Below are 25,867 nucleotides of genomic sequence, written 5' to 3'. Positions count from 1 at the left end.
AGATGCAACAAATGAATGACACAGATAGTTGGGGAGTATTTATCTTATATGTGTTATGTTATATGGCTAAGGAATTATAATAATACGTTTGATTTGACTAGACATATGGGGTAGTGGTGACTGGGAAGGCAAGATAAGGAACAGAGCAGCTAGCAGAAGCAGAAACTACAGTTCACCACTGGCTTAACCAATGCCAGAGTTCAAAATTCACTTTTTTGGGGGTCTCTTTTTATTTTTATTCAAATTTGTCAGAAGCAACAGAAAAAAACACGTTGGGTATTTTTAATATATTATGGAGACAAAGAAATACAGCAGCCAGAAAGATATAGGATAGGAAAACATGATAGCTTGACCCAGAAACAGAAATTATGAGCATACAAAACATATTGCTCGTCTGAAACTCAAATCCATCAAATCTATACCTGTTTATTGGCAGGACGTCTTATATCTCAGCAGGTATAAACAGCAATGTGCTATTTCCTGAACTAAATTGAAGAACAGATATGTATCCTAGTGGCTTTCACTGTTTTCATTGGCAGATTATTGCTCATGCCAAACACTCAGATGGAAAAAGACCTTCCAATGATATCAAACTTGAACCTCTCATTCCTTAAAAGCTTCTTGTGTCCTCATGTTTTTATATTATCCTGTAGAATGAATAGGTTCAGCCTTATTTTCCCTCTTTAGGTATTTGCATAAACAGACTTTTTCTGGCCCTTCTTTAAAAATTAAAGTGTGGATATTTTTATTTGTAACCACAATTTTAAAATATGAAAACTCCCAAATTGGAAATGTTTTAAAATAAAATTGCTATTTTAATTAGATTGATTATGACACTGTTCATTCTTTTCCTTAGTGCCTTGGTTTGAAGGATGAACAGTGAGTGCTAGAATAAACTAATACAGGTTATGCAAGTGTAAGACATTGTGAAGAAAGTAGGTTGAGGAGGCTTTGTTAGACTGTTTGAGTTTTGAGAATAATCAAAGGATTAGAACAGTGATCAAACAAGGAGATTAGAGATGTGAGGTTGGTTAGCAGTAATCTACTGCTAGGTTAAGTTAGTTCTCATGCTGTCGATTGGACAACGCACAGCCGACAGAACATGTTATGTGATTTTATGAGGTGTCCTGAGCCAAATCCAGCATGTTATTGGGTAGGATAGCTGTGAGGGACAGGTGTTTGTCCAGCCCTTGTGTTTTATGCCTTCCGGGGGGGGGAGGGGGAGGGAGTGTCTTTGCCATCCTGCTTTCATTGGGTAAAAGTTGAAGGTGACTTTGCAGGGAGTTTGGGGCAAATAAACATACTACATTTGAGAGCATTGGCCAACTGTTTGAGAGACCAGAACTTGATTAGTTAGAAAATGGATCTCTTCATTTGATCTGAATTCATACCATTTGATGTTTTAATCATTCAGAGATGCTTCCTCTCAGTGGGGTCCAGCGTCTTTTCAATCTTGACAGAGAGAGGCCATGTTTCAGTCCCATAGGTCAGAATACTGACCATCAAAGTCTCTCTGCTTATCAGTGTAACTAATAGAAGTCAAATGGGTTTATGGAGAATAGATCTTGTCAAACTAATGATATTTTTCATGAGATTACAGATTTGGTTTATAAAGGGTATAGAGTTGACGTAATACACACAGATGTCTGTAACAGAGAAATCTTCGGTGAGCTTAAACACAAAATGGAAAGTTACAAGAAGTGGACACTTGGACAGATGACTAGGGACAACGTCACAGACAATGTCATCTCTCAGACTGCTGCACTGGGCAGCACAGTATGGGGAGGAGGTGAGCAACCCTCAGTGGTGAAAGAACAGGTTAAGGACTAATTAGAAAAGCTGGACATGCACAAGTCCATGGGTCCGGATTTAATGCATCCGTCGGTGCTGAGGGAGTTGGCTGATGTGATTGCAGAGCCATTGGCCATTATCTTTGAAAACTCGTAGTGATCGGGGGAGGTCCCGAACAACTGGGAAAAAGGAAATATAGTGCTCATCTTTAAAAAAGGGAAGAAGGAGAATCTGGGGAATTATAGACTGGTCAGCCTCACTGCAGTCCCTGGAAAAATCATGGACTAGGTCCTGAAGGCATCTATTTTGAAGAACTTGGAGGAGAGGAAGGTGATCAGGAACAGTCAACACGGATTCACCAGGGCAGGTCCTGCCTGACCAACCCGATTGCCTTCTATGATGAGATAACCTGCTTTGTGAATATGGGGAAAGTGGTGGATGTGATATATCTTGACTTTAGCAAAGCTTTTGATATGGTCTCCCACAGTATTCTTAGCAGCAAGTTAAAAAAGTATGGATTGGATGAATGCACTATAAGGTGCATAGAAAGCTGGCTAGATCGTCGGGCTCAACGGGTAGTTATCAATGGCTTAATGTCTAGTTGGCAGCCGGTATCAAGCAGAGTGCCCAAGGGGTGGGTCCTGGGGCCGATTTTGTTCAATGTCTTCATTAATGATCTGGATGATGGGATGGATTGCACCGTCAGCAAGCTTGCAGATGACACTAAGCTGGGGGGAGAGATAGATATGCTGGAGGGTAGGGATAGGGTCCAGAGGGACCTAGACAGATTGGAGGATTGGGCCAAAAGAAATCTGATGAGGTTCAACAAGGACAAGTGCAGAGTCCTGCACTTAGGACGGAAGAATCCCATGCACCGCTACAGGCTGGGGACCAACTGGCTAAGCAGTAGTTCTACAGAAAAGGACGTGGGGATTACAGTGGACAAGAAGCTAGATATGAGTCAACAGTGTGCCCTTGTTTCCAAGAAGGCTAACGGCATATTGGGCTGTATTAATAGGAACATTGCCAGCCAATTGGGGGAAGTGATTATTCCCCTCTATTTGGCACTGGTGAGGCCACATCTGGAGTATTGCGTCCAGTTTTTGGCCCCCTGCTACAGAAAAGATGTGGATAAATTGGAGAGAGACCAGTGGCGGGCAACGAAAATGATTAGGGGGCTGGGGCACGTGACTTATGAGGAGAGGCTGAGGGAACTGGGCTTATTTAGTCTGCAAAAAAGAAGAGTGAGGGAGGATTTGATAGCAGCCTTCAACTACCTGAAGGGGGGTTCCAAAGAGGATGGAGCTAGGCTGTTCTCAGTGGTTGCAGATGACAGAACAAGGAGCAATGGTCTCAAGTTGCAGTGGTGGCAGTCTAGGTTGGATATTAGGAAAAACTATTTCACTTGGAGGGTGGTGAAGCACTTGCATGGGTTACCTAGGGAGGTGTTGGAATCCCCATACTTAGAGGTTTTTAAGGCCCGGCTTGACAATGCCCTGGCTAGGATGATTTAGTTGGGGTTGGTCCTGCTTTGAGCAGGGGGTTGGACTAGATGACCTCCTGAGGTCTCTCCCAACCCTAATCTTCTATGATTCTGTCAGGGTGTTTGACTTGGTACCACATGACATTTTGATTAAAAAACTAGAATAGTATAAAATTCAGATGGCAGACATTAAATAATTAAAAACTGGCTAACTGATAATGCTCAAAATGTAGTTGTAAGTGAGGAATAGTCATCAAGCAGGTGTATTTCCAGTGGGGTCCCAGAGGGATCGACTCTTGGCACTGCTGTTTAACACTTTTGTCAATTACCTGGAAGAAAACATAAACTCATCACTGATAAAGTTTGTAGATGACACAAAAATTGGAGGAAAGATAAATTATGAAGAGGACAGGTTACTGATTGAGTGATCTGCTTGGTAAAATGGACACAAATGAACAATATGTGTTTAAAATTTACACATTTATATTTACTTGCTTTGGGAACAAAGAATGTCGGCCACACTTACAGGAGGGGGGCTCTGTCCTGGGAAGCAGTGACTCTGAAAAACATGTGGGGCTTGTGGTGGATAATCAGCTGAACATGACCTCCTAAAGTGATGCTGTGGCCAAAAGAGTTAATATAATCCTGGGATTCATAAACAGGGGAATCTCGAGCAAGTGTGGAGAGGTTCTTTTAACTGCATTTGGCACTGGTGCGACCACTGCTGGAATACTGTGTCCAGTTCTGGCATGCACCGTTCAAGACGGGTGTTGATAAATTGGAGAGGGTTCAGAGAAGACCCACTCAGAATGATTAGATAGGGATAGATAATAAGTAAATATCATAATGCCACTATACTGAATACTGTGTGCAGTTCTGGTCTCTCTCAAAAAAGATATATTAGAAATGGAAAAGTACAGAGAAGGGTAACAGAAATGAGTTCCTTATGAGGAGAAATTAAAAAGAGAGGGACTGTTCTGCTTGGAAAAGAGATGACTAAGGGGAGAATATGATAGAAGTCTATAAAATCATGCATTGGGTGGAAAAAGGAATAAGGAAGCATTATTTAACGCTACACATAACACAAGAACCAGGGGTCACCGAATGAAATTAATAGGCAGAAGATTTAAAACAAACAAAGGAAACACTTCTTCACACAACTCACAGTGAACCTGTGAAATTTGTTGCAAGGGGATGTTGTGAAGGCAAAACTATAACTGGATTTTAAAAAAGAATTAGATAAGTTAATGGAGGATAGGTCCATCAGTGTCTATTAGCCAAGATGGTCAGGCATGCAACCCTATGCTCTGGGTGTCCCTAAGCCTCTGACTGCCAGATGCTGGGAGTGGATGACCGGAGATGGGTCACTGGATGATTGCCCTGTTCTGTTCATTCCCTTTGAAGCATCTGGCATTGGCCACTGTCAGAAGACAGGACAGACCATATAGTCTAAATGGTCTCCCCATTAAGTCCATTCTTCCTGCGTTCCCATTGGCTGGGAACGGCGAACTGGTGCCGCTGGGAGCAGCCTTGCCTGCAGACGGTCAATGTAAACAAACTGTCTTGCAGCCCACCAGCGGATTACCCTGATGGGCCACAGGTTGCCCATCACTGCCTTATAGCAATAGACTGAAACAGCTCAATCTATTTAGCTTAACAAAGAGAAGGTTAAGGGTGAGTTGGTTATAGTATATAAGTACCTACATGGGGATAAATATTTAATAATGGGCTCTTCAGTCTAGCAGAGAAAGGCATAACATGATCCAATGGCTGGAAGTTGAAACTAGATAAATTCAGACTGGAAATAAGATGTGAATTTTTGACAGTGAGGGTAATTAACTGCTGGAACAATTTACCAAGGGTCATTGTGGATTTTCTGTCAATACTGGATATTTTAAAAAACACATGCTGTAGCAATTGTTTTGGGGAAGTTCTATGGCTTGTGTTATACAGGGGGTCAGACTCAGTGATCACAGTGTCCCTCCTGGTTTTGGAATCTATGAATCAGGGTGTTTGGGTTACAAAATATGTTCTTGATGAGGCACCCGTTTACTGACAATGCTTTTGCAGTGAGGGCTTCAACTTCTTTTCCAGTGCTGTCCATATTATTAACAAAGAGCTGAGGTAGGTGAAATCACTGACCATCTCAACTGTGTGGTCACTCACCAAGATACGAGAGCCTGCAAAGTGTGTGAAATTGCTGACTGAAAGTATTTTGGTTTTACCCCAATTAATTTTCAGGCTGACTTTTACCACTGAGCTTTCCAGGGCTTTAAGTGCCACGGTTAGCTCATCCATTGATTTGACAACTAGTACTATGTTGTCAGCAAAATCGATATTGTTAACTTCCTTATCAAGACATATGCCTAAAATGCATTTACTTAGAGTTTGGTCAAGCGCATAGTCTATGACAGCATTGAAGAGTTCTGGGGTGGCAATGCATGCTTTTGGGATGCCCAACTGAATTTGGAAGCCGGTGGTTCTTTTCCTGTTTACAAGAACTTGAGGAGTCGTCATATAGAAGGTGGATCATTCTATACAACTTGCAGGGAGGCCTGCGAGTTTCGGCCAAAACAATTCCCTGTCAACGGAGTCAAATGTGACCTGGATATCCACAAATGCTTGTGAACACGGCACTTGAATTCTCGTGCCTTGTCAATAAGCTGGCGCACTGTGAACATTTACTCCATTGTAGAATGACTTTGAGTGAAGTCTTCTCTTGCTCTTTAAGGTATCAGTGGCTTGGGCCAACAAGACAGAAGCAAAAACTTTCTCCAGGACGGATAGAAGAGTAATGTTGCAATAGTTATGACAGTCTCATTTGCTGCCTTTACATTTGCAAAGTGGTAAAATAAGGCCTTTTTGCCAGCTGGACAGGACCGACTCTGTTCTTCAGACGAAATCGAACAACATCTGCAGCCACAAAAGAATAGCTTGTCCAGCACTTTTTTACAGTTCTGCAGGAATTCTACAGATTCCTGCTGCCTTAATTCCCTTATGCTTCTTTGCAGCTCTGTGGATTTCATGGATAATGAATTTGCCAGGATCATTTTGTGTGAAATGAGTCAACATAGTAGCAGCCTGTGTTGGTCTTGGCTTGTGGAGAGTGTTGCCTAGTGGTGAGGGCTTAGGCCCTCGATGTGGAGGGAGGGCAGTTTTGGTGTGGAAGTGTTTGCCCTCCCACTCCATCAGCCTCCAGCCCAGGGCCCTGTGAAGGCAACAGAAGGGTTTGACACCAGGAGTACCTTTCAGGCTGCCCTCCCTAGGCCACTGCCTACTACCCTGCTATTGTCCAAAGTTCACAGTCTATCATGGGAGGCTCTGAAGGGGGTCAGCTCACTGGGCATAGCTGTGAAGGGTGGTACTGCTCTCTCTCTCTCTTTCGGAGCAGCAGCTTCCTCCTCTCATGCCTTGACCCTCCAGCTAGGTCAGTGCTGAGTCTCTTCCCTTCAGGGGTAGTCCATAAATAAAACAGAGGGAATCATCACAAATAAAATGAGTTAGTAGATGAGAGGGGGAAATGCCTCCCTCTCTGGATATAATAGAAGCAGGTCCTCCTTTCTCTCAGGGAGGGCACGTCAGGCGGCAGTTGAGAAAGAGATCCTGCCATCCCTCAGCCCTTTTCTTGGGAGCTGCAAAGTAAAGGTCCTTTCTCTTCCCTGGTCTGCCCACAAATGAGCCATTCTGCTCCCCTTTAATGCCTCTTCCAGTCTGTGCATCTCTTGCAGATGTGATGGGTTGGGGCTGGCTGAGCCAGAAGAAGCTTCTCAACACCTTGTTGCCCAGTCTGGGGTTTCAATACCCATCACACAGCCTTAATATCAGGATCCAAAGAAATTGGGGGTGCATCTGGCAGCTGACTGACATGTTCCTTCCAGTATGCCGTGGACTCTTCTGCATTGATTAGCTGACCTGAACTAGAATATACCACACTGAATGAATGACCTTTATCATCAGTTACTTTACGCAAGTGTTTATACAAGGGAGCGACGTCATTAATGGCAGAAGCTTCCTCGAGCGCAATAACTTTGGCTTCCATAAAAACTTTGTGGTCAGAGTATAATGCCTTGTCATTATTATTATTTAGTTTTTGCTACAAGCAAAAGGGGTAAAGCCAGAGAAGCAGCCTCAAGAAGAAAGCGAAGGTCAGAGAAGATATACTTTAGCCAAACATATAAATTATTGGTCTCAATACAGGAGTAACTGGATGAAGTTCTGTAGCCTGTGTTATACAGGAGATCAGACTAGAACTAGATGACCTAATGGTCCCTTCTGGCCTTCAAATCTATGAATCAATGAAAGAATGGGTGCCAAGTCTTAATCAATGAACAAATATTGGTCTTGTCACAGTGGAGGGCATATATATACATAAGATTATTCAAACAGCAATGTTAACACCATGTTTTGTGTTTGAGGCACTTTTTAAAAAGCATACGCTGCCATATAATTTTCAATTTTAGTATGAAGAGCAAGAAGTTACATTCTACATTTATGAACTTATGTTCTTGAGACAATGCAAGTGACCTCCATTTTTCCATTCTGTAATAACAGAAAACATATATATACCCAGAACAATAACTCAGTGGCAGTCACATTTCAGCATTGTTTTGGTTAGGCTGTAAGGATAATTTCACATGGATTCCTTGTGCTGTAATTGTAAAAGTTCACTTTGAGAGCACCATGGGAATTCAACAATTCATTTTGTATTCTTCGTTTTAACCAGTTCAAAAACCTTCTTCCACTTGTCAGTCAACTTTTCTGAAAAAAATTATTGGATAATATTTTAGCTTTTCTGCAAATAATTTCTCTGTTGGTTCTCTCAGTGAGAGGTGGAAGTATGTGGCTTCATGTGTCCATCACTTCAGAACTTTTTTTGCATGTTATAAAGAATAGGAGTTACATCATTTGTGTTGCAGCTAACCTGATTTTTCCTTTTATTTCCCAAATGTTCAGTAAACAGTAACAAAAAAAAATGTTCAGAGTAATTGGTCACACCTAAAGTCATAATATGAAAAATCTCCGAAAAGGAATAACAGGAATTCAAGGCCCTAATCCTGCAAGATGTTCCACACTAGCTGACCCCAATGTGGATCCCTATTGAATGTTTTTTTAACCATTATTATATAATAATTGATATGCCTTGGATCAATCAGCAGAAAAGTTCATGAGGGGAGCAAGATTTTGAGTCATAATGTTCTTTTTGACACACTTGGCGTACAGAAGCCACCAAGTGGAGTGGTGGTTCTAAGTGACCTTGAATAATTTTTAAAAAAACTTGTAATGCCCCAAACATACAGAGTTCATTAGCTAGGCAAAATTTTATTTTGATTATAACCTTCACCTGCTGCACAATATCTTTCCATAAATCTTATACCATGTGACACTTCCACATCATGTGAGCAAAATGACACCAGCTGCCTATCTCAGCTTTATATTTCAGAGTACTGTATATTAATTTGATTGATTTTACGGGGTGAGAACATAAATGTCACAGTCCATAGATTGCTAATACTTGTTTTTGTTGCCTGGTTACAAGGACATTTTCTTTTATTCCTCCTCACCATCACTTAGCTATATCATTCTGCAAGGCATCATTCCAATTCTTTCTGGCTTTTATTAATTTACTTTTTTAGCTATGGCTTCTATAAAATTAAGTAGCCTAGGTAGGGTTTCATTGGCTCTTTTGGTCATTCCTTTCATTAGCGTATCTAACAGCATCAATTATAGAGCTTTCTCTTTCTCTTTTGAAGTGGTTGGTAACTTGTTTACTTTTGAAAGTATGAATGTTCCCTTCAGCCTCTCTTTGTTTCTGCTCTACATGTTAGTTCTGTGAGCATCAACAGAAATTGAGAGTCCTACTAACCATCCTAGAACCCAGTCTATGAAGAGGTTCTCCCTCTATTTCCTGGAGGAGGTGTTTTTATTCTTGGATATTGGATTCATCAGTTTGGAGATGCAGAGCCAAATTCACCAATGTGGAATCTGATTGATCTGAATGGGACTGCATGATTTGTTGACGTTTTCTGCCCTCTTGAGCTGTTCTCTGGCTTGTGCCCAAATATTTAAGGATTCTCTTTTAAACCCTCAGGTGTATCTTCCTGTTTCCCCACAATTATTCAGAGTGCTGGGTTTAGCAGTGTGTCACTTTTCGTCTTTACCATTCTATTTGGTTACCTTTCTGCAACCAGTCCGTCAGCATTCTGTTTTGAGGAATAATAATACACCATGAAATATTTTGGAATCACCAGATTCCTCTCTTCTGTGTTGTTCCCGCTGTGGTAGGCAGACCTCAAAATTGATGCAAAAATGATTATAACTTATTTTTTTAAATATTAGGTCCTTTACAAACTTACTTGCGCTTTTACTGAATATTAAGATATAGCTACAAGTATGTTATAGCCAGGCTGCTAGAAAATATAACACTACCTGTCTATGTTTTAGTTAGTTACGTTCTTCTTCGAGTGATTGTTCATGTGCATTCCAGTAGGTGTGTGCGAGTGCCACGTGCACAATCGCCGGACGCTTTTCCCTAGCGGTACCTGTCGTGTCGGCTGTGGAGACCCTAGCGTGGCGCCTTCATGGTGGTGTATATATGTCTCTGCGAACCCACCGCCTGCTCAGTTCCTTCTTACCACCCGTGATGGTCGTTGCAACAGCTTAGTCTCTTGCTTTTGCAAGTGCCTTATCTAGTGGTTCCCTTGTTTCTGTGTAAATAGTTAGTTAGTTGTTAATAGTTGTAAATTAGTTTAGCTTACTTCTGGGGGTTCCCCCCGTTTTATTCTCCCTGGCGCCGGGGCATGCCTCGGTTGCAGGGGTTTAAAGCATGCGAGAGGTGTGCAAAACCTATGCCAACAAGTGATCGGCATGCCGCCTGTCTCAAGTGCCTCGGGGAGGGCCATCAGACAGATAAGTGCCCTATTTGCAGGAGCTTGAGACCCAGGACTAAGAGGGAGCAGGACTATCGCCTGAAGCTCCTCTTGATGGAGTCAGCCCTTCAGCCACAGCCTGAGCCAACACCAGCATCCTCGGCGCTTAGCGCACCGGCCTCAGTGCGGGATGTCCCGGCACCGAGGAAGGACTCCACCAGGGAGCACCGGCACCGCTCTCCGGCCCAGAAGGCCAGTGCTTCGCGGCAGCACCGTTCACAGCCCCAGTGCTGCATAAGAAAAAGAAACTAGACTGGGGACATTCCCCTGTCAGGAAGCTGAGGGGGGATTCCAGTGGGGTGCGTCCTCTGGTAGGACACCCTTGGTCTGGTCCCCAAGAACCAGCGCCGTTGACTCTGGCCCCAGTCACAGAGCCGTTGAGTCTGGCGAGAACGAACTCTCCTACCTGTGACGATTCAGAGGAAGAGCTTGACCTCCCCTCCACTCCGGACACATATGAAGTGGCTCGAGACCTCATTGATACGACGGCGCAGTACCTGGCTCCGCAGGTATGGGGCCCGGCCTCGCGAACTCAGGCACCACCTGTAGCACCGGTGACAGCACCGACTGTGGCGTCGTGCCTGGCACCGCGGGTGATTACGACACCAGTCATGACAGCGATGGCAGTGGTGGCACTGTTGGCGGCGGTGATGGTGGCGCCGCCGTTGATTCATTATCGGGGGAAGCCCATGATGTTGAGGCGCCGATCTCCATCTCCCCGGTACTGCTCCCCGGCACCGTCGGGCTCTGCTCCCCCATGGTCGAGTACAGAATACTCGTCAGAGTCAGACGCAGAATTGTCTGTGTCCCGATGCAGCCACTCCTGGTCCCGGCACCGATCCCGGCACTGTAGGCCAGCGGAACAACCGACACCAGTCGACACTTGGCCACCCCAGTGGAAGGGACCAGTGCAATGGCCTTTTTGGACACCCTGGGCCTACCACCAGGGTCAAGGTCAGGGATCTAGGCCGGTATCGGTGGCCCCCTGTGCCCCTCCATCAGCGACGTTGATGGCATGCTACACCCCTAGGGCCCCTGAGGATCCTTTACAGGACAGGGCTGTTGAGCGGCCACAAACAAGCACGGCCCCTCCTCTACCAATGTCAGTGGCACCTGAACCTCCGGTCGCGGGGTGCTCCAAGGTACCTGGCCCAGCCTCCAGAGAACCCAAGGGGCAGGAAGACCCAGTCCCGGGAACCTCTTCCTCCTCTTCGCCGGATGAGGCGGTGGTGGGCACCTCCACCACTCTACCACCAATGGGTACCAAAGGCCACCAGGACCTGCTTAGGAGGGTAGCAGTTAACCTCAACCGCCAGGCAGAGGAGGTTATGGAGGACTCAGATCTGATAGTGGACATCCTCACCCCTGAGGGTCCTTCCAGAGTAACTTTGCCCCTCATAAGGACAATTCAGAACACCACGAAGGTGCTCTTGCAAACCCCGGCCTCTATACCACCAAGAGCTAAAGGGGTCGAGAGACGCTACTTTGTGCCGCAAACGGGCTATGAGCACCTGTTTACCCACCCCCAACTGGGGACTCTGGTGGTTGATACGGCAAACTACAAGGAGCGGCAGGGTCAACCAGGCCCCACACCTAAGTCACATGACGCCAAGAAGCTGGATCTCTTTGGCCGTAAAATCTATTTGACTGGGAGGCTCCAGGTTCGGGTAGCGACTCAGCAGGCAGAGCTTAGCCGATACGCTTTTAATTTCTGGAACTCACTGGCTAAATTCCAGGAGTTAATCCCGGCTGATTCTCACAGGGAGTTCGTTGCGCTCCTTGAGGAGGGTAGAGTTGTGTCTAGGACTGCTCTCCAGGCAGCCTTGGATGCAGCGGACTCTGTGGCTAGAACCATGGTCACTGCCATCACTGTGAGGCGCAGTGTGTGGCTTCAGGTTTCGGGGATCACACCTGAGGCCCAAAACACAACACAGGACCTCCCCTTTGACTGTGAGGGCCTGTTTGCTCAAAATAAGGACACACGCCTGCACAGCCTGAAGGACTCGTGGGCGATACTGAAGTCTCTCGGGCTGCACACCCCAGCACCTCAGAGAAAGCTCTTTAGACCTCAGTCCACGTACCGTTTCTACCCGGGGCACCCTAGGCGGGATCCACCTAGGAGGAGGGGCAGAAATAACAGGAGGTGCCCATCGCAATCCTCCTTGAGCCAAGGCCAGGGTTCAACCAAACAGTCCCCTGGCCCCAAGCCCAACTTTTGAAGATGCGCATGAGGAAGGCGACCCAGTCGCCTTCTTGGATCGTTCCCCCCCTTTGTGAATCGACTCTCCCGCTTCTACCGGCTTGGTCTCAGATCACGTCAGACCGCTGGGTCCTCAGCATGGTGGGGGTGGAATATTCTATCCAATTCTGTTCCCTCCCGCCCTCCCATCCCCCTTCCCTGTCCCTCTTCAGGAACCCCTCTCACGAGCAACTCCTTTTACAAGAGGTACAATCACTCCTAGCTCTAAGGGCAATAAAGGAGGTTCCTCAGGAATTCAGGGGCAAGGGGTACTACTCCCGCTATTTCCTCATCCCCAAGGCCAAGGGTGGGCTTCGGCCTATTCTGGACCTACGAGACCTCAACACATACATGAAAAAGGTGAAGTTTTGCATGGTCTCTCTATCCGCCATCATTCCTTCCCTGGATCCGGGAGACTGGTACGCTGCCCTCAACTTGAAGGACACATACTTTCACATTGCTATTATTCCAGCCCACAGACGCTTTCTCAGATTCATGGTCAGTGGCCAGCACTACCAGTTCAAGGTGCTCCCATTTGGCCTTTCCCCCAGTGGCCCCCCGGATGTTCACCAAGTGTATGATGGTAGTGGCGGCCTTCCTCTGCAGGTGCCAGGTGCAGGTGTTCCCGTATTTGGACAACTGACTCATCAAGGCCAAGTCCCAAGCACAGGTGGTGGAACACATATCCCTGGCCTGGGCTACGTTTCACAGGTTGGGACTTGAATTGAACGAGCCCAAGTCCATATTGACCCCCACACAAAGAATAGAGTTCATTGGCCCTTGCTTGGATTCCACACGTGCAAGGGTGTTCCTTCCGGAACTGCATTTCAAAGCGCTCACGGACATTATCCAGACCCTTCTCTGCTTCCCCACAACTATGGCCAGGAATTGTATGAGACTACTGGGGCACATGGCGGGCTCTACATACATGGTACAGCATGCCAGGCTGCGCCTTTGGCCCCTCCAGACGTGGTTAGCGCAGGTGCACAGACCGGGCAGGGACCTATTGGACTCCATAGTGACCCTCCCACCTCAGATTGTCCACTGTCTCCAATGGTGGCTGCAACCACAGCTGGTTTGTGTGGGAGTACCCTTTGCAAAACCTCAACCCATGCTTTCCCTTATCACAGGCGCCTCGGCGCTCGGTTGGGGAGCACATCTGGACAACGTCAGAACCCAGGGCCTCTGGTCCCATGCAGAGCTAATGTGAGGGAGCTCAGGGTGGTTCGCCTGGCATGCCAAGCATTTCAGGCCTGTCTTCAGGGCATATGCGTATCAGTGCTCATGGACAATAGTGCAGCGATGTTCTGTATAAACAAACAGGATGGTGCTTGTTCCTCTCCCCTCTGTTGGGAAGCCCTGGCGCTCTGGGACTTTTGTATCACCCACTCCATACACCTGCAGGCGTTGCACCTTCTGGGGGTGCAGAACGAGCTGGCAGACGGCCTCAGTCACTCGTTCCATGGACACGAGTGGTCCCTCAGGCCGGACGTCGCTCACTCAATTTTCCAGAGCAGGGGGCTCTCCCCACATGGACCTGTTCACGATGCGGAGCAACAGGAAGTGCCAGAGATTTTGCTCCTTCCTGAACCACAGCCCAGGCTCCACCGCAGACGCCTTTCATCTGTCATGGACAGATCACCTGCTGTACATGTTCCTGCCATTCCCCCTCATACACTTGTCAGGACACGGCTTCCTTAATCTTCACAGTGCCAGCGTGGCCCCGCCAGCACTGGTTCACCATGTTACTGAACCTCTCAGTGGACAGACCAGTAGCGCTCCTTCTCTGTCCAACCCTAATTTCACAGGACCACGGCCGTCTACAGCACCCCAACCTGGAGTCACTCCACCTCATGGCGTGGACGCTCCATGGCTGAACCCTCTTGAGCTTCAGTGCTCGCACTCGGTTAGGGAGGTCCTGCTGGGGAGTAGGAAACCCTCCACTTGAGCCACGTACCTGGCTAAGTGGAAGCGTTTCTCCATTTGGTCTCAACAAAGGGGAACTGAGCCACAATCAGCCCCAATTCCCCTTATTTTGGACTATCTTTTAGATCTCAAGCACCAATGATTAGCAATATCATCCCTAAGGGTATACCTTGCGGCCATTTTGGCCTTCCACCTGGGAACGGGGAGGGGATCAGGGTTTGGTAATCCCATGGTGAGCAGGTTTCTTAAGGGCCTCGACAGACTTTATCCTCCAGTACCTCGGCTCGTTCCCCCCCGCCCCAGGAACTCAACCTGGTCCTATCCTCTCTCATGGGGCCCCCTTTTGAGCCCATGGCTACTTGCTCTCTCTCCTACCTTTCTTGGAAGGTGGCTTTCGTGGTGGTTATACCCTCTGCTAGAAGGGTATCTGAACTCAGAGCACTGACCTCCGAACCGCCTTACATGGTATTTTATAAAGACAAGGTGCAGCTACGCCCCCACCCTGCGTTCCTGCCTAAGGTTGTCTCCCAGTTTCATGTGAGCCAGCACATATTTTTACCTGTGTTCATCCCTAAACCCATGCCACTAACAGGGAGCGCATGTTCCATTCCTTGGACGTTAGACGGGCCTTAGCATTTTACATTGAACACACAAAGCTGTTTCATAAGTCACCACAGCTCTTTATTGCTATTGCAGAAAGAATGAGGGGCTCCTGATCTCATCACAGCGCATCTCGTCACGGATGACGTCCTGCATCAGGACTTGCTATGACCTGGCTAAAGTTCCAGCCCCGCTGATTATGGCGCACTCTACCAGAGCGCAGGAAATGTCTGTAGCTTTCCTGGTGCAGGTCCCTATCCAGGACATCTGCAAGGTGGCAACCTGGTCTTCAGTCCACACCTTCACTACGCCATTACCCAGCAGGCGAGGGATGATGCTGGGTTTGGTAGGGCAGTCCTGCACTCAGCTATTAGGTGAACTCTGACCCCTCCCCCGGGGTAACTGCTTGGAAGTCACCTATTGGAATGCACATGAGCAATCACTCGAAGAAGAAAAACCAGCTATTTACCTCTCGTAACTGTTGTTCTTCGAGATGCGTTGCTCATGTCCATTCCAAATCCCACCTGCCTACCCGCTGTCGGAGTATTCCGGCAAGAAGGAACTGAGCAGGCAGCGGGTCGGCAGGGACATATATACACCGCCATGAAGGCGCCACGCTAGGGGTCTCCACAGCCGACCCGACGGGTACCGCTAGGGAAAAGCTTCTGGCGATAGTGCTTGCGGCACATGTACACGCCTATTGGAATGGACATGATCTCGAAGAACAACAATTACAAGAGGTAAGTAACCATTTTTTATAAAATGTTCAGGCTGGCTGAAAGAAATTGCAGAAGGTTTCTGCTTTCTGTCCCCAGGGACAAGCAAATGGCAGGAAGATAACCTCTCCTTCGCCATAAAACCATGTTTATTACCCCAAAGAGCTTTTAGACAAATTCAGAAAAGCTTCATTTTAAACTTGCTTTAATTTTCTCTATGAATTTTTTTATACTATGTTTTGAGAAATGGATGTAAGCTTGGTTGTCGTGATTGGTACGGTGTATAATATATTTGATAGGCATTTTAATTGTAAAGACTGCAACTAATACACACAAAATGGATGTCAAAGAGAAGAGTTACTGAAGAGCCTTATCAAACATAAAGCCTAGGGGTAAAGTGGACCTATATGAAGCTCCTCCAACCTTTCTTTTCAAAGAAAAACTTCTGCTTGTCTCTTAAAAACCTCAAGGAAAAATGTATATAGTTGGAAATATTTTAAATTTTTGTTTAGTTCTTAAATATTGAAATGGGAAATAATTTTGATTGGAATATTTGCAAGTATGTTAGTTAAGTGCAAAGCTCCTAATATAATTTCCTAGTTTCATTGCTAATAGTAAAATGCTTAGAATTTAATGACCTTGCTGAGCTAGTTACTAATGTAAGAAACCATTTAATTATAGAGTATTTATATTAAGGGGGAATTAATTAATTACTGGCACTGTACAAGCAACCCTCTCAACCAACACAGAAAGACCTGAAGAATCATTTCTCCAAAAATTGTTATAAAAGAATCAACAACTTCTTAAATAACTTTTTAAACTACTGACTTTCTAAGAGTTATTTAATGTAGGATGACTGTTTTGAGAACTAAAAACTTTCATATGAAGAATAGGAGTGTTTGGACTTTTTGGAAACAGAATTTCATTTCTTGTTGAACTCTAATAAAATAGAAGAAAGATTTCAAAAATGGACTGAAAGTAAGGAAAAATTTAACTTCTAACTTCAAAAGATTATCTGGGATTTTTCTGCTACATGCAGAACAAAGGTAATTAGAAATGTTGCATATTCATTAAATAGACTGCATGTTCAGGAGCTGAAAGTGTCACCTAAGCTAACCCTGGTGGTATGGAGCCAATGAAGAAATTCTAGGAACCAATTTGAATCTAAACAAGCTTGGAAGAGGTAATTTTTCTATAATTTCATGGAAATAGGAAAGAGAAAAGTATAAAAAAACTCTGAAGTGAGCACCTCTGCTACCCTGCTTAAACAGCAAGCACTCCACAACTCATCCTGCCTGTCTCTAAAAACAAGCTACTACAAAGAGCTTAGAAGAACAGAAAAGACTCAAGAAGAAACCAAACCAAAGAAACCTCCCCAAGATTTCAACATGGATTGGTGAGAGAAAATTAACCAAAATACTGCCAAGGGATTAGATTTAAAATGTCTTATAATTTTGTTAGGATATGGAAATGCTGTGATAATTTAAAATATTAACAGTTTCTCCTGTTAATCACCAAATGGTTAGACCAAGTATTCCTGGAGATGAGACAGGGACTAAACATTGGTAAACAGAGAAATAATGGGATTAAGTTGGATTTAAAATTCTTAATATTCATAATTGGCCTGTTTTAAAACAGCTCCTTAAATGGCTTCTTCTAAGTAACACATTTAAATATTTTCTTCAATTGCATAGGATTTAGTTAAGATTGCTTACTTTGCCCAACTGTAAATTGTCTGGTTATTTAGAATAACTAACAGCATCCACCTGCCATTAGACAAATTCTGTTGCCCATACATAAACAGTTTTAAATTATCTAATAAGGGCTTGTCTACACGGTGGAGTAATGCACACTACAGGGGTGTGATTTCTAAAGAGAACTAATGTGTTGTGCATTAATTGGTGTATGTAGGCTCTGCTGGTGCACACTAAATGTTCCCTAGTGCACTTCAATGTAATACTGTTTCAAACAGCACTGTGTTAAAGTACACCAGCAGGGTTCACACAGACCAGTGAATGCACAACAGATTAGTGCGCTTTAGAAATGACACCCCTATAGAGGTATTATCCTTCTGTGTAGACAAGCCCCAAGATACTTAAGACAGCATTTCACAATAGTTGTAGGAAACAAGATACTTTAGTCTTAACTTACCAAAGAAAGAATGCCCCCAGAAGCATTTCACACTTAAGGGTGTAATCTCTGGTAAAAGCTCTCCACAGATAGACGTACAGAAGAGATTGTAACGGACATAACTATTTTATCATTAGGCTTAATGCTTAATGTTTACTTTTCCTTAATAATAAAATAGCCATGATTAATAATTCTGATTATTTTGCTTGGTCTCAATACTGATGGTTCTCTAACGACTGTAAAAAACAAAACCAAAAAATCCATGCAAGTAAAATAGTGGGAGCCACATCTTTGAGTTGGCAGTAAACTCAGTAAATTAGTAAGACCTGGCCTACGATTTCTTGTTGTGCTCAACTAAATATTTTTAGTAATTTTTTAAATAAATGACTTGACATCCAACAATTTAAAACAGGGGTCGGCAACCTTTTAGAAGTGGTGTGCCGAGTCTTCATTTATTCACTTTAATTTAAGCTTTCGCATGCCAATACTACATTTTAATGTTTTTTAGAAGGTCTCTCTATATAAGTCTATATATTATATAACTAAACTGTTGTCGTATGTAAAGTAAACAAGGTTTTCAAAATGTTTAAGAAACTTCATTTAAAATTAAATTAAAATGCTGATCTTACATTGCTGGCCCGCTCAGCCCGCTGCCGGCCTGGGGTTCCGTTCACCTAGGCCAGCAGCGGGCTGAGCGGGGCCGGCGGCTGGGACCCCAGCTGGCAAGGGGCTGGCAGCCAGGACCCCAGACCAGCAGCGGGCTGAGTGGGGCCGGCGGCCGGGACCCCAGACCAGCAGTGGGCTGAGCAGCTCAGCCTGCTGTTGGTCTGGGGGTCCGTCCGCCAGCTCCTGCCAGCCAGGGTCCCGGCTGCCGGCTCCTCTCAGCCCCGCTGCCAGTCTGGGGTCCCGGCCCTGTCCACATCGAGTAGGTACCTACTTTCTCCCTGGTTCTGGCTCATTCTCTTCCTCTCTCTGCACTGAGATGAGGGTGGGAGTGCACTGAGAACAGGGCTGGGGGTGAAGAAGCAGGCTGGGGGTTGGGGTGTAGGGTCTGGCCAGGAGCTAGAATGAGGGAGGGAGCTCTGGGTTGGGGCAGGCGGTTTGGGAGTGGAGCGCTTACCTGGGCAGCTCCCATTTGGTGTGAGAGGTGTAGGTGGGAATGTGGGTGTGCGTGTGCAGGAGCTCCCGTTCGGTGCTCAGGGTGGGGATGTGGATGTGGGGGTGCAAGTGTCAGGGCATGAGGTGTGGGGGGTGCAGGAGTCAGGGCAGGGGGCTGGAGGTGTGTGAGGAGGGTGCAGGAATCAGGGCAGGGGGCTGGAGGGCTGGGTATGTGTGGGGGGTACCAGAGTCAGGGCTGGGGTTGTGGGGAGTTCAGGGGTCAGGGCATGAGGCTGAGGTGTGTGGGGAGTGCAGGGGTGAGGGCAGAGGGCTGGCAGTGTGGGCTGGGGTGCTCCCAGCCCCCTGCCCTGAGCAGCTCACGGCAGGGAGCTGGAGGGGATATGCCGATTCCACCCCCTTCCCCAATGTCCCTGGAGCAGAGAGCACACTGCGGCTCTGCTTTTCCCTCTCCCACTTCGTAGTAAGGGCTGACAGCTGATCGGCCGCAGGGAGGGAGAGAAGGAGGGGCAGGAACCCTGCACACTGGGGGAAGAGGTGAGGGGAGGGGGAAGCTTGCCCGCCCTGCAAGGAGAGAGCGCTGGGCGGAGAAGAGTGGGCTGGGCAGGATTTTTAATTGCATGCTGCTGTCCCCAGCAGGTAGCAGCGTGCCATTAAAAATTGGCTCGCGTGCCGTAGGTTGCCAACCCCTGATTTAAAATTAACCCTATTTGCACCACATAGCCACTGACTTTGATTTGTGGCTTATTAAATCCAAATTAATCCAAGTTATTAAGATCCAAATTAATTTTTCTATAGTTTCTTTTAATTGTTTAAGGAACTTATGGGTTATCTTAATCATCATGGGAAAAAAGAGATATTGGATCTAGGAAAAAATATTAATCTGAAGTAAATGTACTCATTTTATAAGTGGCATGGGTGGCCTGTTCCATCTCTAGATAATTGCAAATTGTCTTCATCAGAAGTGTATAATCCGTATGTAAGTAGCTATGCTGTATGCCTGGAATCAAATATTAAAAAATAATTTACCTGTGGCTTTTGGTAGGCAGTTTCTAAATTTCAGTGCCTATTCTAAGCACCATTCAGAACATCTTAGAATTAGTATAGTTTGATTTGTAGTCTGATTCAGGCCCAAACTCAGCAGTCATAATAATGAGTGGAGCAGTGCTTCTTGATACGTGCTTTTTAAGAACACTAACTTCATCCATGCACTAATAATTTGGTATATATTTGTGCTAATTAAAGTTCTACCGTGGCAAAATATAGAATGCAAAGCTCCCTTTCAGACAGCTAGAACTGCCCCCAAAATGTTTTCAAACAAGACCGAATGGACCCTCGTGTATACATAGAATTCCCAGATGAGTAAGGGAGCAAATATAGAATTATAGGCTTATTGCACAGTTTTATTTCAACCACATAAAATACTTCAAGCAGATTTCTGGAGACAGGTTCATCAATTCATATACTTCCCAATTTAGAGACCCTTGGGGTCCAGGGAAGAGCTATTAAGGATGTAAATTTTGGAGAGGGTCGTCAAATACTATGCTTTGCAATGAGCAGTAAGTTATTTATAACCATATCCGTGTCCAAAAACCCATCTTTTGTTGTATTTCAGTGTTTTTCACTGGTGATGAAAATAATATCTTCTGGATTTAACAAAAAGAATAGTAAAATGTGTTTGCAGAAACCTGTTTGTAGAAGTCGAGAAGGTCCAAGATTAGTTTTATGTGTTAGAGAATGAGTATATTACTGTACAGTGCCACATAGTAAAGTTGAATGGAAAAATCTTTCAGCAATTCCTGTCTAACCCCCTATTTTTAGAGTTTTGTAACTAGTAAATTGAAAACTAGCTGAAACTTAGGTCAAACCAAGCACATGGAAACTTCATTTTTAACACTGGCTGTTTTCAAGGTTTATAAATATAAAAAGTGTTACCATTTTTGGATACTTTTTGGGATCCTTATAATGTTTTTGAGATTTATGACAACTACAAAGATGTCAGCAAGGGCTCAGTGCAAATTCAGTACAATGTATTATTTATTTATTTGTGTTACAGTAGCATCTAAGGGCTCATGTCATGGACCCAAGACCCCATTATGCTAGGCACTGTACAAACACAGAACAAAAAAAAGACAGTCCCTGCCCCAAGGAGCTTACAGTTGAAATATAAGAGAAGAGACAACAGATGTATACAGCCAGGTGGGATTATAAAGAAACAGTGAGACCATGTTAGTCAGCATAATAGGCAGCGGTTTCAGCCCACAAGTGGCTTAACTGTTGCCAAGTTTTTTTGTAGGCACCATGGAACAGGAGAGAAAAGAAAGGTTTTGAAGGAGAACAATGAGGTAGCTTTGCAGAAGTTTATGGGGAGCTCCTCCCTTCACTCTAATAACTTTTCTGCCATCAACAAATCATCTAAATAAATCAACATTATGATTCTTACTTCTGGATTGACATAAATGGACGAATGAACATAATAAATGCTCCTAGGGTAACTCACAGTCCTCAATCATTAGTGTTCATTGAAAATAGAATACACTTGGTACCAAAATACTATGGTTAAATTTGTGGAGAAGTTTGTTACAACCACGGGGTTCCACTTGCTCATAACTTTCAGAAAAATTATTTTTGGCTAAAGTTTGCCTTGTAAGATCTCAGCCAAGAGGTAAATATTTCACAAGAATGAGGAGTGGGGTTTTTCCCACTTATTATTACCATGTCTTTAAAAGTAAAGGAATAAAAAACAGCTGAATTTCAAAACCTGCCCTGTAAATTGTGCTCAGAGTACTGTGTGTCTAGGATGGGGCAGGGACAAAAATGGCTGAATGATGATAAAATTATAAGTGGTTGCAAAATCACTTCTCAACATGCATTGCTAAAATATATAGGGTTAGGGTTAAAACTCAGAACCTATACATCACGTCTTACACAACGGGTGCTTGTCTCAGCATCCAGCTACACTGCAGCCAGTGACCAAGCAACTCTTGCAGCCTTTATACTTTCACTCCTGGTGTGGTAGCAGCAGCCTGCACTAGCTATCTGCGATGAGGGGGATGTTCCGAATCAAAACAACCCTGATTACTACATGTTACCACAGTGATTCTACCATGTGCAGGACCTTCTCTGGCGTTGAGTGGGGAGCAGGATTTACTACAAAGTACCTTTGAAACGTAAAGGTGTATCAGGCTTAAGAAGCCTTTTCTTTTAAAAAAGGGGACAAATGACATGAGAAAGTGGTTTTTTTGTTTGTTTGGATACTTCTACTATGCCTAACTTTTTTTAAAAAATGTTTTTTATTTCTAGGGCAACAAACTTTTAAATTCCAGAAAAGCTCTTATCCACCTCTTAATTGGTTATTTTGGGAGTAGGTGAACCTCTGATGAAACAGAATTTTTTTTTCTTTCAGCCTCAGTGTTTATTTAACTCATCACTTTCATCCTTAACCCTGCACCTGCATTTCACTTGCTTTAAAAACCACTATTTGTGTGTGTGGATCAAAGTCAAAATTGTATATGGAATGAAAGAGCAAGACATCACCTAAACAGAATGAAGGCAACTAGGAATACAAACTCCCTCTCCGGAATGACAGATAACATCACCATCCAGGAGTGAAACCTGTCATTCCTTTCCCCCCAGGGAGAAGAATCATTGTCCAATTATTGACTATGTTGTTCTTTCAGCTTTTTTAATTTAGAGCTCTACCAGACATCATAAGCCAGGAAGGAAAATGACAAAATGGATATGGGTTCTTTACACTTTTTGTAAAACATACCGCATTGGCATAGAATGTGTTTTCCCTGATTGCTGTGTAGTTTAATTCTGAAGAGCAGTAAAGAGGTAACTAGCTGCAGAAGAGGGGACAGGCTAAGAACAGAGAGGTGCATTACATAATGGACTATTGAAGTCATGTAAAAGAATATGTATGATCATCTAGGGTTTATTTAATACTAGGAAGGGGAAGGAGTTATGTCTCATACAGTATAAAGTAGTTTTGAAATTGCAAGGCTCTTTAATATATTTCAATTTTGGAAAAGAAGTTATACACCCAAGGGTCAGTTGTGGCTTTGACATAAGACACATGTATGGGGAAGTGTGTAGCTGCACTGTGTCAGACGCAGATTATGACTCAGTCATATTATGAAGTATGTATTTGATGGAGCCATTTTTAAGATACTGGTCATCAATTAATTATCATCAAAGTTTCCACGAATATTCTGAGTTGAAAATAAACATGGAAAATTTTAGCCCAAAGAGCAGTTTTTTTAGAAAGTTAGGAACAACTGAAAGTGGATGCTGGAGCTGAGCCTTAACAATGGCAACCACTGTTTTACCCCTTCTAATAATAAATAATAATGTTAAGAGTGTTTGATCCTTGCAAGAGCGTTGTTCATGCCTGCATTTTTTGTTTGCATGTTGCTGTTTACATTACCATAGCCTACAGAACTTGGCATATCTCTCTGTCTGGAGGAACCAACTAGGGGCCATGCTCCTCTTGACCTGCTGCTCACAAACAGGGAAGAATTGGTAGGGGAAGTAGAAGTGGGTGGCCACCTGGGCAGCAGTGACCATGAGATGGTTGAGTTGAGAATCCTGAAAAAAGGAAGAAAGGTGGGCACCAGAATATAGACCCTGAACTTCAGAGAAGCAGACTTTGACTCCCTCAGGGAACTGATGGGCAGGATCCCCTGGTAGGCTAATATGATGGGGAAAAGAGTCCAGGAGAGCTGGCAGTATTTTAAAGAAGCATTATTGAGGGCACAGGAAAAAAACATCCCGATGTGCAGAAAGAATAGCGAATGTGGAAATTTGGACAGATAACTAAGGAGGAGTATAAAAATATTGCTCGAGTATGCAGGGGTGTAATCAGGAAGGCCAAAGCACAATTGGAGTTGCAGCTAGCAAAGGATGTGAAGGATAAAAAGAAGGGTTTCTACAGGTATGTTAGCAACAAGAAGAAGGTCAGGGAAAGTGTGGGACCCTAACTGAATGGGGGAGGCAACCTAGTGACAGATGATGTGGAAAAAGCTGAAGTACTTAATGCTTTTTTTGCCTCAGTCTTCACAGATAAGCTTAGCTCCCAGACTGCTGCACTGGGCAGCACAGTACGGGGAGGAGGTGAGCAGCCCTCAGTGGTGAAAGAACAGGTTAAGGACTAGTTAGAAAAGCTGGACATGCACAAGTTCATGGGGCCAGATGCAACGCATCCGAGGGTGCTGAGGGAGTTGGCTCATGTGATTGCAGAGCCATTGGCCATTATCTTTGAAAATGCGTGGCGATTGGGGGAGGTCCTGGACGACTGGAAAAAGACAAATATAGTGCCCATCTTTAAAAAAGGGAAGAAGGAGAATCTGGGGAACTACAGACCGGTCAGCCTCACCTCAGTCCCTGAAAAAATCATGGAGCAGGTCCTCAAGCAATCCATTCTGAAGCACTTGGAGGAGAGGAAGCTGATCAGGAACAGTCAACATGGATTCACCAAGGGCAAGTCATGCCTGACCAACCCGATTGCCTTCTATGATGAGATAACTGGCTCTGTGAATATGGGGAAAGTGGTGGATGTGATATATCTTGATTTTAGCAAAGCTTTTGATATGGTCTCCCATAGCATTCTTGCCAGCAAGTTAAAGGAGTATGGGCTGGATGAATGGACCATATGGTGGATAGAAAGCTGGCTACATCGTCGGGCTCAACGGGTAGTTATCAATGGCTTAATGTCTAGTTGGCAGCCGGTATCAAGCAGAGTGCCCAAGGGGTGGGTCCTGGGGCTGGTTTTGTTCAACGTCTTCATTAACGGTCTGGATGATGGGATAGATTGCACTGTCAGCAAGTTTGCAGATAACACTAAGCTGGGGGGAGAGATAGATACGCTAGAGGGGAGGGATAGGGTCCAGAGGGACCTAGACAAATTGGAGGATTGGGCCAAAAGAAATCTGATGAGGTTCAACAAGGACAAGTGCTGAGTCCTGCACTTAGGATGGAAGAATCCCATGCACCGCTACAGGCTGGGGACCGACTGGCTAAGCAGTAGTTCTCCAGAAAAGAACGTGGGGATTACAGTGGACGAGAAGCTAGATATGAGTCAATAGTGTGCCCGTGTTTCCAAGAAGGCTAACGGCATATTGGGCTGTATTAATAGGAACATTGCCAGCCGATTGGGAGAAGTGATTATTCCCCTCTATTCGGCACTGGTGAGGCCACATCTGGAGTACTGCGTCCAGTTTTTGGCCTCCTGCTACAGAAAGGATGTGGATAAATTGGAGAGAGACCAGCAGAGAGCAAAGAAAATGATTAGGGGGCTGGGGGACATGACTTGTGACGAGAGGCTGAGGGAACTGGGCTTATTTAGTCTGCAGAAGAGACGAGTGAGGGGGGATTTGATAGCAGTCTTCAACTACCTGAAGGGGGGTTCCAAAGAGAATGCAGCTAAGCTGTTCTCAGATGACAGAACAAGGAGCAATGGTCTCAAGTTACAGTGGGGGAGGTGCAGGTTGGATATTAGGAAAAACTATTTCACTTGGAGGGTGTTGAAGCACTTGCATGGGTTACCTAGGGAGGTGTTGGAATCTCTATCCTTACAGGTTTTTAAGGCCCGGCTTGACAAAGCCCTGGCTAGGATGATTTAGTTGGGGATTGGCCCTGCTTTGAGCAGGGGGTAGGACTAGATGACCTCCTGAGGTCTCTCCCAACCCTAATATTCTATGATTCTATGCAGGCTATTGAGAAAGCTTGCCGAAGGTTGAGTAAACAATCTTTGATTTTAAGGTTTAGCAAATAAAATGCAATTTATTTTATGCACATCTCTAATTTGTTCTTTTAATGAGGATTATAAATTTTGCCTCTGGTTTTTAGTTAGAGGTAAAAAATTCTGCTTTTCATGTGTTTTCTAGTTTCTTTTCTAGTTGCTGATTATGGAGATATTTTTGTATATCGTTTGTATAAT

General features: G+C 44.7%; 1 protein-coding gene across 1 annotated transcript in view; it reads left to right on the top strand.

The window, feature by feature from the left end:
• Positions 1-25,867, top strand: part of PCNX2 (pecanex 2) — a 224,881-nt gene that overhangs the window by 73,246 nt on the left and 125,768 nt on the right. The gene's annotated exons all lie outside the window — the stretch shown is intronic.

The sequence above is a fragment of the Lepidochelys kempii genome, chromosome 3 (genome assembly GCF_965140285.1).
Source record: "Lepidochelys kempii isolate rLepKem1 chromosome 3, rLepKem1.hap1, whole genome shotgun sequence".
Lineage (NCBI taxonomy): Eukaryota > Metazoa > Chordata > Testudines > Cheloniidae > Lepidochelys > Lepidochelys kempii.
This window is presented reverse-complemented; position numbering and strand designations above follow the sequence as displayed.